Consider the following 14,264-nt stretch of genomic DNA (forward strand, 5'->3'; position numbering starts at 1 on the left):
CAATTTGGGTCTTAGCTCCTGAGAAATCAGTACCCAGAACAATCACCTCTGGCCGTAATAACGGCCTTGACACGCCCGGGCATTGAGTCAAACACAGCTTGCATGGCGTTTACAGGTACAGCTACCCATGCAGCTTCAACACGATACCACAGTTCATCAAGAGTAGTGTGTGGACTATTTCGACGAGCCAGTGGCTCGGCCGCCAGTGACCAGACGTTTTCAGTTGGTGAGAAATCTGGCGAATGTGCTGTCCAGGACAGCAGTCGAACATTTCCTGTATCCAGAAAGGCCCGTACAGGACCTGCAACATTCGGTCGTGCATTATCCTGCTGAAATGTGGGGTTTCGCAGGGATCGAATGAAGGGTAGAGCAGCGGGTCGTAACACATCTGATATATAACGTCCACTGTTCCAGTTGCTGACAATGCGAACAGGAAGTGACCGAGACGAGTAACCAATGGCACCCCATACCATCACGCCAGGTGATACGCCGGTATGGCGATGACGATTACACGCTTCCAATGTTCGTTCACCGCGATGTCACCAAACACGTATTCGACCATCATGATGGAGTAAACAGAACCTGCACTCATCCGAAAAGTGACGTTTTGCAATTCTTGCACCCAGGTTCGTCGTTGAGTACACCATCACAGGCGCTCCCGTCTGTGATGCAGCGTCAAGGGTAACCGCAGCCGTGATCTCCGAGCTGATAGTCCATGCTGCTCTAAACGTCGTCGAACTGTTCGTGTAGATGGTTGTTGTCTTGTAAACGTCCCCATCTGTTGTCTCAGACATCGAGACGTGGCTGGACGATCCGTTACAGCCATGCGCATTAGATGCCTGTCATCGTGACTGCTAGTGATACGACGCCGTTGGGATAGAGCACGGCGTTCCGAATTACCCTCATGAACCCACCGACTCCATATTCTGCTAACAGTCATTGGATATCGACCAACGCGAGCAGCAATGTCGCGATACCATAAACTGCAATCGCGATAGGCTACAATCCGACGTTTACCAAAGTCGGAAACGTGATGGTACGCATTTCTCCTCCTTACACGAGGCATCACAAAAACGTTTCACCAGGCAACGCCGATTAACTGCTGTTTGTGTATGAGAAATAGGTTGGAAACTTTCCTCATGTGAGCACGTTCTAGGTGTCGTCATCGACGCCAAGCTTGTGTGAATACTCTGAAAAGTTAATCATTTGCGTATCACAGCATCTTCTTCCTGTCGGTTAAATTTCGCGTCTGTAGCACGCCATCTTCAAACATGGTTCAAATGGCTCTGAGCACTATGGGACTTAACTACTGTGGTCATCAGTCCCCTAGAACTTAGAACTACGTAAACCTAACTAACCTAAGGACATCACACACATCCATGCCCAAGGCAGGATTCGAACATGCGACCGTAGCAGCCGCACGCCATCTTCGTGGTGTAGCAAAATTAATGGCCATTATTGTAGTTTTCGAACTTAAACTTATTTGATTTAGTAAGAATATGGTGGATGATTTTAAATTTTGGAACTTATTTGTTTTATTATTTAAAGAAAAACGAAACTTGGGAAATTTAGAACTTCTTTGGTTAATATAAATGCCTTGGATCATTGTAATAGTTTTTTAAACATTGTTTGTTTTCATGTTAGAGGGAAAAGAAATTTTGGGTAATTTAGAATTTCATTAACTATCTTTAAATATCTCGAAAGTTTTTACGTTCAAGAGAAATTCATGATATTGATGTTTCAAGGTTTATTGCTTTTAATGTCTTAAGAGAAAGTATAAATTTTCTTCAAGTCTGTGTATGGCTGTGTAAACCAAGAAAGGGAGGCTACGGCATTGACATCACGTATTTACTTAAGACTTTGTACGTCTTCAGTATGCCACTAAAACAACATAATGCCAATGTTGGAAGGTGCACTATTCTGGCAAATCCGAGAAAATCGAAAGAGCAGTTTTACGCGTCTGTTATGTATCTAATATATCTCTGCGTGTGTTCTACGCACTAGAGTTCATTGTGGTGTAGTGGTTAGTTTTCGAGCTTTGTAAGACGAACGTGTACAAGCCGACGGTCCGACTCTCGTTCAAATCCTCATTTTTGTAGTAAAGTGTAAATTCTGTGATATTAAATATATTTGCACATACACTACTCGTTCTTGCCAATTAGAAACGTTTCTCTGCTACGCAGTTTAATTGCCAATGGAGCCTGCCTCTTTGTCTGCAGGTCGAAGCGTCGAGACACAAATTAGTTCCGTATATCCCACTAGACTGCATTTGCAAGGGGTTTCGCAACTCTCGACAGTCATACATTTTCAGGAAAGCTCTACGCGTTCTTACATTTACTTGTCGATAGTTATAAATATGTTCTAATAATTAACTTTAATTGAAACTGGTAAGTAGTCAAATAACATAAATTTCACTAAAACTTCATACAAATGTACGTGGATTTTTTAAATTATGTTACCTCTCAAAAGTACTATAAATTAAATAATATGACAAGTGATGCAAAAATATAAATTAAAAATTAAGCTTGGGCGGGAATCGAACCGGTGTTTTTCGTTACTCAAAACCTAACCACTTAACCACCAGGAACTCTTCTTTCAGCACCTACGCACAAATAAATCCGGTACGTAATAACGCGTAAAACTTCTCTTGAGATTTTCTCGGAATCACCAGAATACAGCACCTTACTAATTGCACATTATGTTCTTTTAATAGCGTACTAAACGTTTATAACATTTGAAGCAAATCTGTGAACCCTGCATTCTGGCCTCCCCTTGTAAATAAACTAATAATTTTCCAGCTGTTGTGCTCAGCCGCTTGACACACCAGAACCACTGTGCTCTAGTTTGACCAGCTCCACAGGTTACCTTTCCCTTTAAAATCCTTAAGAGGAGGTATCATTTACCCTGTTAGTTAGTCATTCATTTATTTAACGACTGACCGTAGAAAACAGCATTAGTACCGCTTATTTAATGTTTATTATGTTGGCCTTTTCCGTCAGTAGACAATCATCGGGTGAATTTGAGGCAGCGACGATGTTTATATCTTGGTAATACCGAATGGTATCCGTCAAAATTTGAGCAGAGCTGAACCGAAAGGTCTAACGACATCAACATTAAAACGTTTTTACAACCATTGTTACAATCACTCTTGTTGCATAGACATTACGCCTAAAATTATTCATTTACCAAATTTTTCATGAATTTTTTTCATTTGTTTCACTTACCGAGCTGTAATATGAATGGCCCCCTTAGTGACAGTTACTTTGGATGACGATAGTTAGCGACAGATCAGGCGAATAATTCTCTTTTTAAATATCTGGAAGATCAGTGACAATTATGGTAAATAAGCTAATGCATTACCATTCTTTGTTTGTCGTTGCTTCAACTCCTTTCCGTTTCACTCTAAAAATTTTTTGGTTTGTAATTCATAAAAGTAGCCCGATTAAAGCTAGAGGAGCCTATAGTGAAGCGAAGCATGTACAGGTACAATGAACTTTCGAGCTTTGTTGCGAAAGCATATAGTTATGACATGGGAGGTAGGCTGTTTTGGCTAGTGTATGTACTGTCTAAATAACGGAGTCTGTGGGCTAGGGGACCGGTGTGTCGCACGGGCCACGTTATTAACTAATCAATAAAAGAGCTTAAGGGGAGTAGGTTCGTTGACGTGAGGATGAATTCGGACTTGAAAGAATGGTTAAATACAGAGACTGATTACTTTGTCTGGAGATGGCCTAGAACAGAGTAAGTGTGAGAATGTAAGGTTGATGGGATGAGTCGGTATATGCGCAGCAACGTACCAGGATAAGTAGAGCTGAAGGAATTGTGCTTATTTAATTCATATACGCGGACAGAGTCAAATATGCAGAATTGTTCGTTGTGGGCGACATGAGCTGAGAATCTTATGAGATAGTAAAGATCAGTGTGAGGGAAGGCAAACGAAAGTGTAGGGAAAAAATGTGGTGCATGAGGTTCAGAATTTGGGGTCAGTGACACACTTTTGACAGAGCAGATTTCCAGACAACATTGAAATAGGAGAGGAGTAGTCCTCGATGTCCATTACCCATTGTATGTATTTCTCCTTTTTTCGTATTTCTTGCTCGGAAAGGTAAATGAACTTATTTCAAGTTCTCCTGTATCGTGCGTTCACGGGCAGTGCTGTACCATAGCTACAATTTATTTTTTGTGACAACCACAATTATAGTTCAATTTAAAGGAGGAATTTCGTGTACAGTATGTGTCTGTGAATTGTGCAGGCTCCGTGCTCCGTATTATTGTAACGAAATATTTTTTCTGAGACGGAGACAGGAAATCAGGCTATTTGCCCATACGAGATTGGGTTAGAACCAAATCGCTATCCTCAGTTGGGCTGATGGACCTGATCAATTTTTGTTAATATGGTCTTCGGTCCTGGTCTCTCTCACTCCCTCATATCGAGGACTCGTGTATTAGAACATAACAGTGTTCATTAGGCTATTATATATCCTGAGTGGAAGAACAACTCTCTATCTTCCGAAATACAGTAAGAAAATATGCTGCATTCAGGAAGGACAAGAATGTGGCTTGTTCAACAAGTACAAAACAAACTTTCGTAATTAAATCAAACAACTAAAAAAAGCCAAAAGATCTTCTTCTGAAGTAGAGACCACACGCACATATTCACGCAAACACAGATCACACACACCTGACCATTGTCTCTGGCAGGGCTGGAGTACAGCATTGTGTGACAACGACAGTGGAGCATGGAAAATATGTGGCCGTAAGGATACGATACTTGGTGCTACAGATGAGAGTGGAGAAATTAAGTGGTCAGGAATATCGTGAAATGTGCTAAGAAGAATTAATGGGATTAATTAAGTCTATCGAGCAAATGAGAAGAAGAGAGAAGTTACGCCACACCTGTTATGGCACACTAGAACTTTTAAGTGGGAGCTGGAAGATATAGTACAGAGAGGAAAACAGGAGAGTCAGACCAAGACAAAAACAATAATACATGTCGGGAGACTAGGGCCTCCCGTCGGGTAGACCGTTCGCCGGGTGCAACTCTTTCGATTTGACGCCATTTCGCCGACTTTTGCGTCGATGGGGATGAAATGAAGATGATTAGGGCAACACAACACCCAGTCCCTGAGCGGAGAAAATCTCCGATGCAGCCGGGAACCAAACCCGGGCCCTTAGGATTGACAGACTATCACGCTGACCACTCAGCTACCGGGGGCGGACAGACGAAGACAGATAACGCAAAACAGTTCATAAAGTTTGTAAGGACTAGCAGGTAAATGCAAGATAGCAAAGTGCTGATGATCTACAACGTATTGACCATCTCAAGACTTGAAGGAGCGAAAACCTTAAAGCAGGGTAACCGAAAAAACCTTGCAAACCAATGCACAGTGCATGACGGACGGTACACCTGAGAAATGTTATCAAATTTCAGCTCTACACCACGTGTGTGTTGAGCTGTGGCAGAATGGCTATGTATATGCCTATCTTTTATGTTATTCTTATGATCTCTTTTGGGACATATCTGGTGCTAGGATCATAGTGATAGAACAAGCTTCTTCGATCACAAGTTCCCTGTTTATCCTACAAGTATCGCAAGAACTACGTTGTTTTCGACTCCAAAGATTCTTATTTAAATTTCCTGAATATTTCTTTTACACATTGGTATTGGCTATTCAGAGATAAGTCAGGCAACAGAAGCTCCCATAAAATCATGCAAATTTAAGAGAATCAATACCACGCAATGGATAATTTATTATTGAAGAAAAACTACTAGGGGCACCCCAAGTAAGCATGAATGTACGGTAGCACACAGCACGTGGACATACAAATGATGGAGCTCATCTACCTACAAAAGGATATTGATGGTAACTATAATAATTTGATCTATTATCATAAGATATGAAACATGTGGCTTACCCATTGTATTCAGCATGGAAACGTTTAGCAAGTCGACCAAAGTCTGTAATTATGAATTGTAGCCTTGGCACAGATGGACGGAAACACAAATGCATAATGAAACTTTTCACGGATTTCACCAATGACTCTGAAAATGGTTAGTAATTTAAAGAGAGTACGCCTGAAGAGCAAGTACAAGCACATAGAATTGGAAAAGTGCATGATGGTAACAACTAATTGGTTGTGAAATTTCAGACTGCGCAATTAAACCCTTATGTAAATAAGCTAGCTTCATATCACCCTTGGCTCAGTGAGTGACCACCCTTGAATAGTGTGTGTGAGGAAGATGACAGCAGTAGTGGTTGGAAATACTAAACCCAGATCGGCCTCTGTACTCTGCTCTGGGATGGAGACAGCCCTCTCTGCAGTTCTCTGCAACAACCTGACGCGATGCTCTCTCTGTCTCCTGGCGTCGAGTGCATACTCTTCAATCTCCCCAAGTTAAGTGTATTCTGACTTCACTCTCCGATGCTTAGCTGGTTGTGCCAGCGTTGGAATCTCACTGGTCAATTGCAGCAGAGCTTGTGAGTTCTGACCAATAACAATAACATTAACTAGTTTAACAAAATTCTGCTCTCAGGGATTTGGTCGTGGTTAACCAACAGTGGTGCGGTGCAGGAAGGAAGCCAGGAAACCTCTCCACGAAAGATTTCTAACCCTGGGCTATGAAAGGGCTCCCATGTACACACGCAATGGAAATCGTGTTTCCTACTGAAATACATTTTTCCAGCCATCCACACTTCCTGTTACCCGATAGATAAGTGTAAAGTTCTGAGGTTGATTCTGGCAATTAGATTTTTATCGCAACAGAAAGGATCCCTTGTAGTGTCTTGCACAATGTCATTTGTATCATACAGGCCTTCCTCCTATGCACACATTGTACAATGAAAGGACACAGTGAAGAGACTGTTTTGTATCTGCTTGGAGCTGCTTTCAGCACTGAACAGGTGTATGACACTTTGGTCCTTTTAATTTAATACCCGCGTCGCAAGCCAGAAATGGAAACCTCCAATGACTACAGAGTATAATATCCTTCCATCATCCTGATAAACTATATCATAAGAAGTAATCAGCATTGTAATCATTGGCAGTAACGAAAACTGTATGCAGTTACCATGTGGCGGTAAAAACTCTACTATAATGATTATTCTGATGTGCGTATTACATTACAAAATAGGTTGCTCTCCTGGATAGGATAGACTGCCTTGTACTATCTTCAAACTATATTTCACTTGCTATAAAAACTACTTTAAGAAATATAAGTTAAAGCCCTTTCACAGTTGTGGTGCTATACATTTCTGTGCTATGCTTAATCTCATCATGACCAAACTATTAGACTGATTTGTACGTCTGTAAGTAACAAACAGAAACTGATCCCACTGTAATACTTCAAATGCACAGAAATTAACATGGCGTACAAACAATGGTTCTATATAGATCGTAAAGGATAGAGAATGGAGACGAGTGTCGTAAATTATCATTGACAATCATCCTCAGACCAAAAAGAAATTGTAGTCGTCGGTTAATGGTGGACTATGTGCATCAGTCTCCAAATGAACATCATGAATGGAACTGCACGCAAATTTAAGGCACAAAATGGCATTTCTCTTGGCAGCACAATTAGCTCCTCGTCTTCAGTAGGCCAAGGAACACAGAAACTGGAAAGTAAACTTCTGCAGGAAGACATTATGTTGCCTCTCTCCAAATGAAGGAAATCTTCGTCTGCAGCAACTGGACATTGGCGCATTTAACGTACAATCTGTGGAGAAAGCAATTAATGCTAGGCAGGTTAGATGTGATTCTGTGATTTTTTGGAGACAGTGATTTGTGCGTAATGCACTCACATTACCATGAACATGAATGGTTCAAATGGCTCTGAGCACTATGGGACTTAACTTCTGAGGTCATCAGTCCCCTAGAACTTAGAACTACTTAAACCTAACTAACCTAAGGACATCACACACATCCATGCCCGAGGCAGGATTCGAGCCTGCGAACGTAGCGGTCGCGCGGTTCCAGACTGTAGCGCCTAGAACCGCTCGGCCACCCCGGACGGCCATGAACATAAATATTGTTTATTTCAACATTGTCAGAGTCCAGATGGCTACATAGATGTGAGCATATTCGTGCAATATTGGTTTGGTGATCATTCAGGGACCCTATTGCGCTTCAACTAGCACTTTAAACCACTTAAATCACTCTTCGTTAAGACCAGAGGACGTCTGGGAGGGTTTGGAACAGCAGATAAACGATAACAGTAAACATACCCGCAACAGCTGTGTGGCATCTAATCTGCTAATCATCAATGGTCTATATGAAATAATTTGAAGACACTTGTGGAGTCCTCCTCATTGAATGGAGACCTTTATTAAGGCTAGAGGATTTGTTAGACGGTATTTTCGTAATGTCTCCTGGGAGTGACTGTTTTATTTGTTTGGTGTACCAAATATACGACACTGAAACTCTGCAATAATAGATTCATATCCCAAAATGAATACGTGAGACTCACGCTTTCAGGTACACATGCAAAGAATGATAATTTTGTTATTTAAGCAGGTAACTATAAGCAACTTTACTCATTCTGTAAAACTATGAACATGATTTATTTGAATTGTTCCCCAGAGTCATGGCAACAAGTTGTAATTTTTAATTATACAAGATCAGTCACTAACTATTACCACGTAGAATAACTCCAAAAGTAGATAGGAGCTGAAAGCTTCGTGGGACAAAAGTTGCATGTGACAGAGGGGACCATAATGTGACGTTGGTTTTTTTGTTGCTAGGTGGGGTCGCTTCAGAGGTATAAAGGTTAACTTTATTTTTTTTCTTTTTTTTTATTTGAATGGGAAACTATAGTTTCGTACACATTTTCTGATAGCTGCTATCGAGACGAATCCGATGATGTGAAACAATAAGGTCTTTGAAGGTCAACGAATGTCACAAAGATGGCATGAACGTTCACTTACAGAAGGTGTTCGAAGTGATGACCATTGGTATCAATTCAGTGCTGCAATCTTCAGTCATGAATTGAGTGGTATTCCTTATTATATCGGCATTTAACGATGCACATGCTCTGACAATTCTCTCTCGCATATCTTCAGGTTTAGTTGGAACGTCTTTATAAACAATGTCTTTTACGAATCCCCACAAGAAAACATACAGAGGCGTCAAGTCTGGCTAACGATCCGGCCACGACACATCTCCGCGTCCAATCCAACGATTTGAGAATTGTCTCTGCAGCTCATTTCTAGTCACGAGAGAAAAATTTACCGGACACCCATCGTTTTGATACCACATTCTGTTCCTTGTCCCTCAAGGTATTTCTTCCAATAACGAACCTAATATTTCTTGCCGGAATGTAGTGTACCTCCTACAATTTAGATCTCCTTCGATGAAATGGGGGCCTATAATTATGTCCTCCAGAATCCCACATCATATATTCACCGACCACGGTTTTTGGTGTGCAACTTGTCGCAGCCAACATGGATTTTCAGTTGCCCAAAAATGCATGTTATGCAAACTAACATTTCAATGGTTCGTTAATGTAGCCTCGTCAGTAAATAAAATCAAATTAATAAATGTGTCATCCCTCTGTAACTGAAGTTCAGGGGCAAAATTCAATGCGACGCATACAATCCGTACCAGTTAATTCTTGGTGGAGACTGATATGGTAAGGATGACATTTATGCCGATGCAGAACACGAACAACACTACTCTGGCTCATGCCAGATGCCCTTGCGATTAGGCGCGAACACAAGGCTCTCGTGGCAAGAGCACCAGTTTCCTTTTCCTCGTTAGTAACTTTCCTTTGCCGAATATGTTTCCGATGCGTTAAAGATCCAGTTGTTCTCAATTTATCATACACATATTTAAATGTACGACGTGTAGGGTGAGTACTTTGAGGACATCTTTCAGCGTATAAGTCTCTAGCTCTCAATGAATTTCGTTGGCATTCTCCGTAAATGAGAAGAATATCGACTTATTCTTCGAAGGAATGCGTGATTCACATTCGCTGGATTCGACGATACTAGTGTTACCGTTCGTAGTAGCGTTATATTGCGAAGTCATCGAATGGCGTTTACAAGTCAATGACATGTTAGATGGGTACGTCGTATTCGCCGAATATTTACCATTTGCACGATATACGAGAGAGACTTGTCAGAGCATGTGCTTCGATAAGTGCCGAAGTGATAAGGAACACCACTTAGTCCATGATAAGAAGATTGCAGCACTGCATTGATACCAATGATTATCACTTCGAACACCATCTGTAAATAGACGTTCATGTCACCTTTTTGACCTTCGTTGAACTTCAATGACCTTACTGTTACGCATCATTGGATTGGTCCTGATAGCCGCCATCCCATTAAAAAGAAGAAAAAAGAAAAAAAAAGTTGACCGTCACATCTTTGACTCGACGGCACTTAGCAATAAAAAACCAACGTCAAATTATGGCCTCCTATGTCCCACACAACTTTAGTCCCACAAATCTTTCAGCTCCTATCATGCTTTCGGAGCGTTTCTAGGTGACAATAGTTAGTGACTTACCCAGTATAATAATTTTCTCAAGACTCTGCTTCAAATTCAGTCAGTCTCGCTGATGTCGTTCTTATTTTAGTATGTGTACAATATTGAGATATGAAAAAGAGAAATATATTTGGTTTACGTCCTCTGCTATGCTTACACAGTGCGATTCAGTACCAACTCGTCAAGGCGTTCATTCTCTTTAGTCAATTCCCTCCACACACGTATAATTTTCGCAGTAGCATTCCCTGGAGGAGTCGATAAGTCCGCAATATGACACTCTCACGGAGTCCAATCAATATGCCCCCGCTCATGCAGGTGTCATTATTATCGACGATGCGCACTTGCACTTGTTTTGACATTTCCGTTTTACTGAATGGCTCTTCGAGCTTCGCGTGACACTGGCGTTTACGCTCTCTCAAGAGTGTTTCTTGCTAGCCCTACGAGTAGGGTATCTACAGGAGACGGACAGTAATATGGCAACACAGCAAGAAATACGTGCTTGAACATCAGTGTAGATGCTAAGTACGCCAGCAGGTAGCACTTTGGTATGTGACCACGAACGGCACTTGTGTAAGGTGCTCCGAACGGTGAGAGTGCCAGTCGTTATCAGAATCGTTTTCTGTGCAGTTGTGAGTCCATTATCTCGGAGTTCAGTGCATTCATCCGCGGGGTAATTGTTGATTTTCGTCTGGTGAGTGTTTCTGTAACCAGGGTAGCCGAAGTGTTGGGTTTTTCAAGAGACAACGTATTGTAGAATATTTAACTTTGATATTCTGATCTGAAATAGTTGCACAGAAAATCAGGAGTAGGTCTTTACGTAAGAGGAAAAAAAAAGCAATAGTTCCTGCTAGCATGTATCTTACATAAATCCAGCTTGTTTTTGGCGAAGTATCTGAAATCACTTAAACACACTAATTCATTTGATCCAGAGTGTAATGTTTTCTGTGGATGGTGGATGGTAGCTGTCGTATAAAAACGGAAGATCAGTGAATTAATGATCTTTCCAATAACGGCAGTGACCGTGATGCAGGTTTGTACTATTTATCCATTCTACGCTCATCCTTGTAGTCCACAAACTGCCGATAATGAGCTATCGCTCGACGAAAGATCCGTACCCAAAGACTGGAAAGTTTCAGAGGTCACACCAATATTCAAGAAAGGTAGTAGGAGTAATCCACTAAATTACAGGCCCATATCTTTATCGTCGGTATGCAGCAGGATTTTGGAACATGAATTACCCACCGAGCGAGGTGGCGCAATGGTTAGACACTGGACTCACATTCGGGAGGACGACGGTTCAATCCCGCGTCCGGCCATCCTGATTTAGGTTTTCCGTGATTTCCCTAAATCGCTCCAGGCAAATGCCGGGATGGTTCCTTTCAAAGGGCACGGCCGACTTTCTTCCCCGTCCTTCCCTAATCCGATGAGACCGATGACCTCGCTGTCTGGTCTCCTTCCCCAAACCAACCAACCATGAATTACCTCGAAGAAAACTGTCCATTGACACACACTCAACATGGGTTCAAAAACGTCGTTCCAGTGAAACACAACTAGCTCTTTATTCACATGATGTGTTGAGTGCTATTGACAAGCGAGTCCAGATCAATTCCGTATTTCTGGATTTACCGACGGTTTTTCACACTGTACCACACAAGCAGCTTGTAGTGAAATTGCGTGTTTATGGAATATCGTCTCAGTTATGTGACTGGATTTGTGATTTTCTATCAAGAGGTCACAGTTCGTAGTAATTGACGGAAAGTCATCGAGTAAAACAGAAGTGATTTCTGGCATTCCCCAAGGTAGTGTTATAGGCCCTTTGCGGACCCTTACCTCTATAAACGATTTGGGAGGCAATCTGAGCAGCCGTCTTAGATTGTTTCCAGATGACGCTGTCGTTTATCAACTAATAAAGTGATCACAAGATCAAAACAAACTGCACAACGATTTAGAAGAAATTCGAAATGGTGCGAAAAGTGACAGTTGGCCTTAAATAACGCAAAGTGTGAGGTCATCCACATTAGTGCTAAAAGGAATTCGTTAAACTTCGGTTACACGATAAATGAGTCTAATGTAAAAGTCGTAAATTCAACTAAATACCTAGGTAATACAGTTACGAACAACTTAAATTGGACGAAACCCATAGAAAATGTTGTGGGGAAGGCTAACCAAAAACTGTGTTTTGTTGGCAGGACACGTGGGAAATGTAACAAATCTACTAAGGAGACTACACTACGCTTGTCCGTCCTCTTTTAGAATAGTGCTGCGCGGCGTGGGATCCTTATCAGTTAAGACTCACGGAGTACATCGAAAAAGTTCAAAGAAAGGAGAAAGGCAGCACTTTTGTATTATCGTGACATATGGGAGAGAGTGTCACAGAAATGATGCAGGATTTGGGCTGGAAATCTTTAAGAGAGAGGCGTTCTTCGTTGCGACGAAAACTTCTCACGAAATTCCAATCATCAATTTTCTTTTCAGAATGCGAAACTACTTTGTTGACGCTAACCTACATGAGGAGGAACGATCACCACGATAAAATAAGTGAAATCAGAGCTCGTACGGAAAGATATAGGTATTCATTCTTTTCGCGCGCTATACTAGATTGGAATAATTGAGAATTGTGAAGGTGGTTCAATAAACCCTCTGCAGGCGCTTAAATGTGATTTTCTGAATATCCTTGTAGATGTAGACGATGAAATTGAGAAAAAACTACTGGAAAATGGTAATAAACATACCTTGATATTAAAATTATATTTCCCACTACTATTTACACAGTTTTCCTATACCTTTACTTTAGTCACAATTGAAATATCGTCCATAGATGGGCGTAGCTTTTACATTCACATCGTCCGCCCCTCGTGGTCTCGCGGTAGCGTTCTCGCTTCCCGAGCACGGGGTCCCGGGTTCGATTCCCGGCGGGGTCAGGAATTTTTCCTGCCTCGAGATGACTGGGTGTTATTGTGTCGTCTTCATCATTATCATTCATCCCCATTACGGTCGGAGGAAGGCAATGGCAAACCACCCCCACTAGGACCTTGCCTAGTAAGGCGGCGCGGTTCTCCCGAGTCGCTCCCCTACGCTCTGTAAAGAGGTATGGGACTCATCATCATCATCATCATCATCAGTTTCTTAAATGGTGACTAAAAAAATGATAGTACTAGCAACCGTTCTCCTCCAAGTCTACAACAAAATTTGCTTATTCTTTCCTTTTGTGTGTTTTCGCAAGTTCACGGAGTACTGCCGTCGCAAACCAGGGAGAGCCCAGCTCTCTCGCAGTGCATATGAATTATCGTTGTCGAGTAGTTCACGCCTGGTGTAAAGTTATGAAATAAAATTATGGAACTTATTTACAGCACACGATACAAAAAGAGGCGGTAAAGTATCGAATGTTTACACCGCATGCAGCGGAAGCGGGGGTTCGTGACCCACTTAGTCACAGTACGGATGGAAACGTGTGTTGAGTGATCGTGAATGACAGTCATTAAAGAGGATTAAGGCCTATGGCGAACAATAAGATAGCGATGGCTGCAAAAGTCACGGCAGAAACGAATGATGCACACATGAACACTATCAACAACAAAACAGCACGAAGGGTGATCCATAAGCAGAGAATTGTAGGACTCCAAAACCTCTCATCAGGGACTGAAACCTTCATAGCAGGAAAACTTGGTACAAAATCCATAAAAACTGGACTGTGGAGCAGTAAATGAATAGCATTTAGTGGGGCGAGTCTTGTTTCACACTGTTGCGAAATTGTGGCAGAATTTACGTCTCAGGGCGGAAAC

This window comes from Schistocerca serialis, chromosome 4 (assembly GCF_023864345.2).
Source record: "Schistocerca serialis cubense isolate TAMUIC-IGC-003099 chromosome 4, iqSchSeri2.2, whole genome shotgun sequence".
NCBI classification, from domain to species: domain Eukaryota; kingdom Metazoa; phylum Arthropoda; class Insecta; order Orthoptera; family Acrididae; genus Schistocerca; species Schistocerca serialis.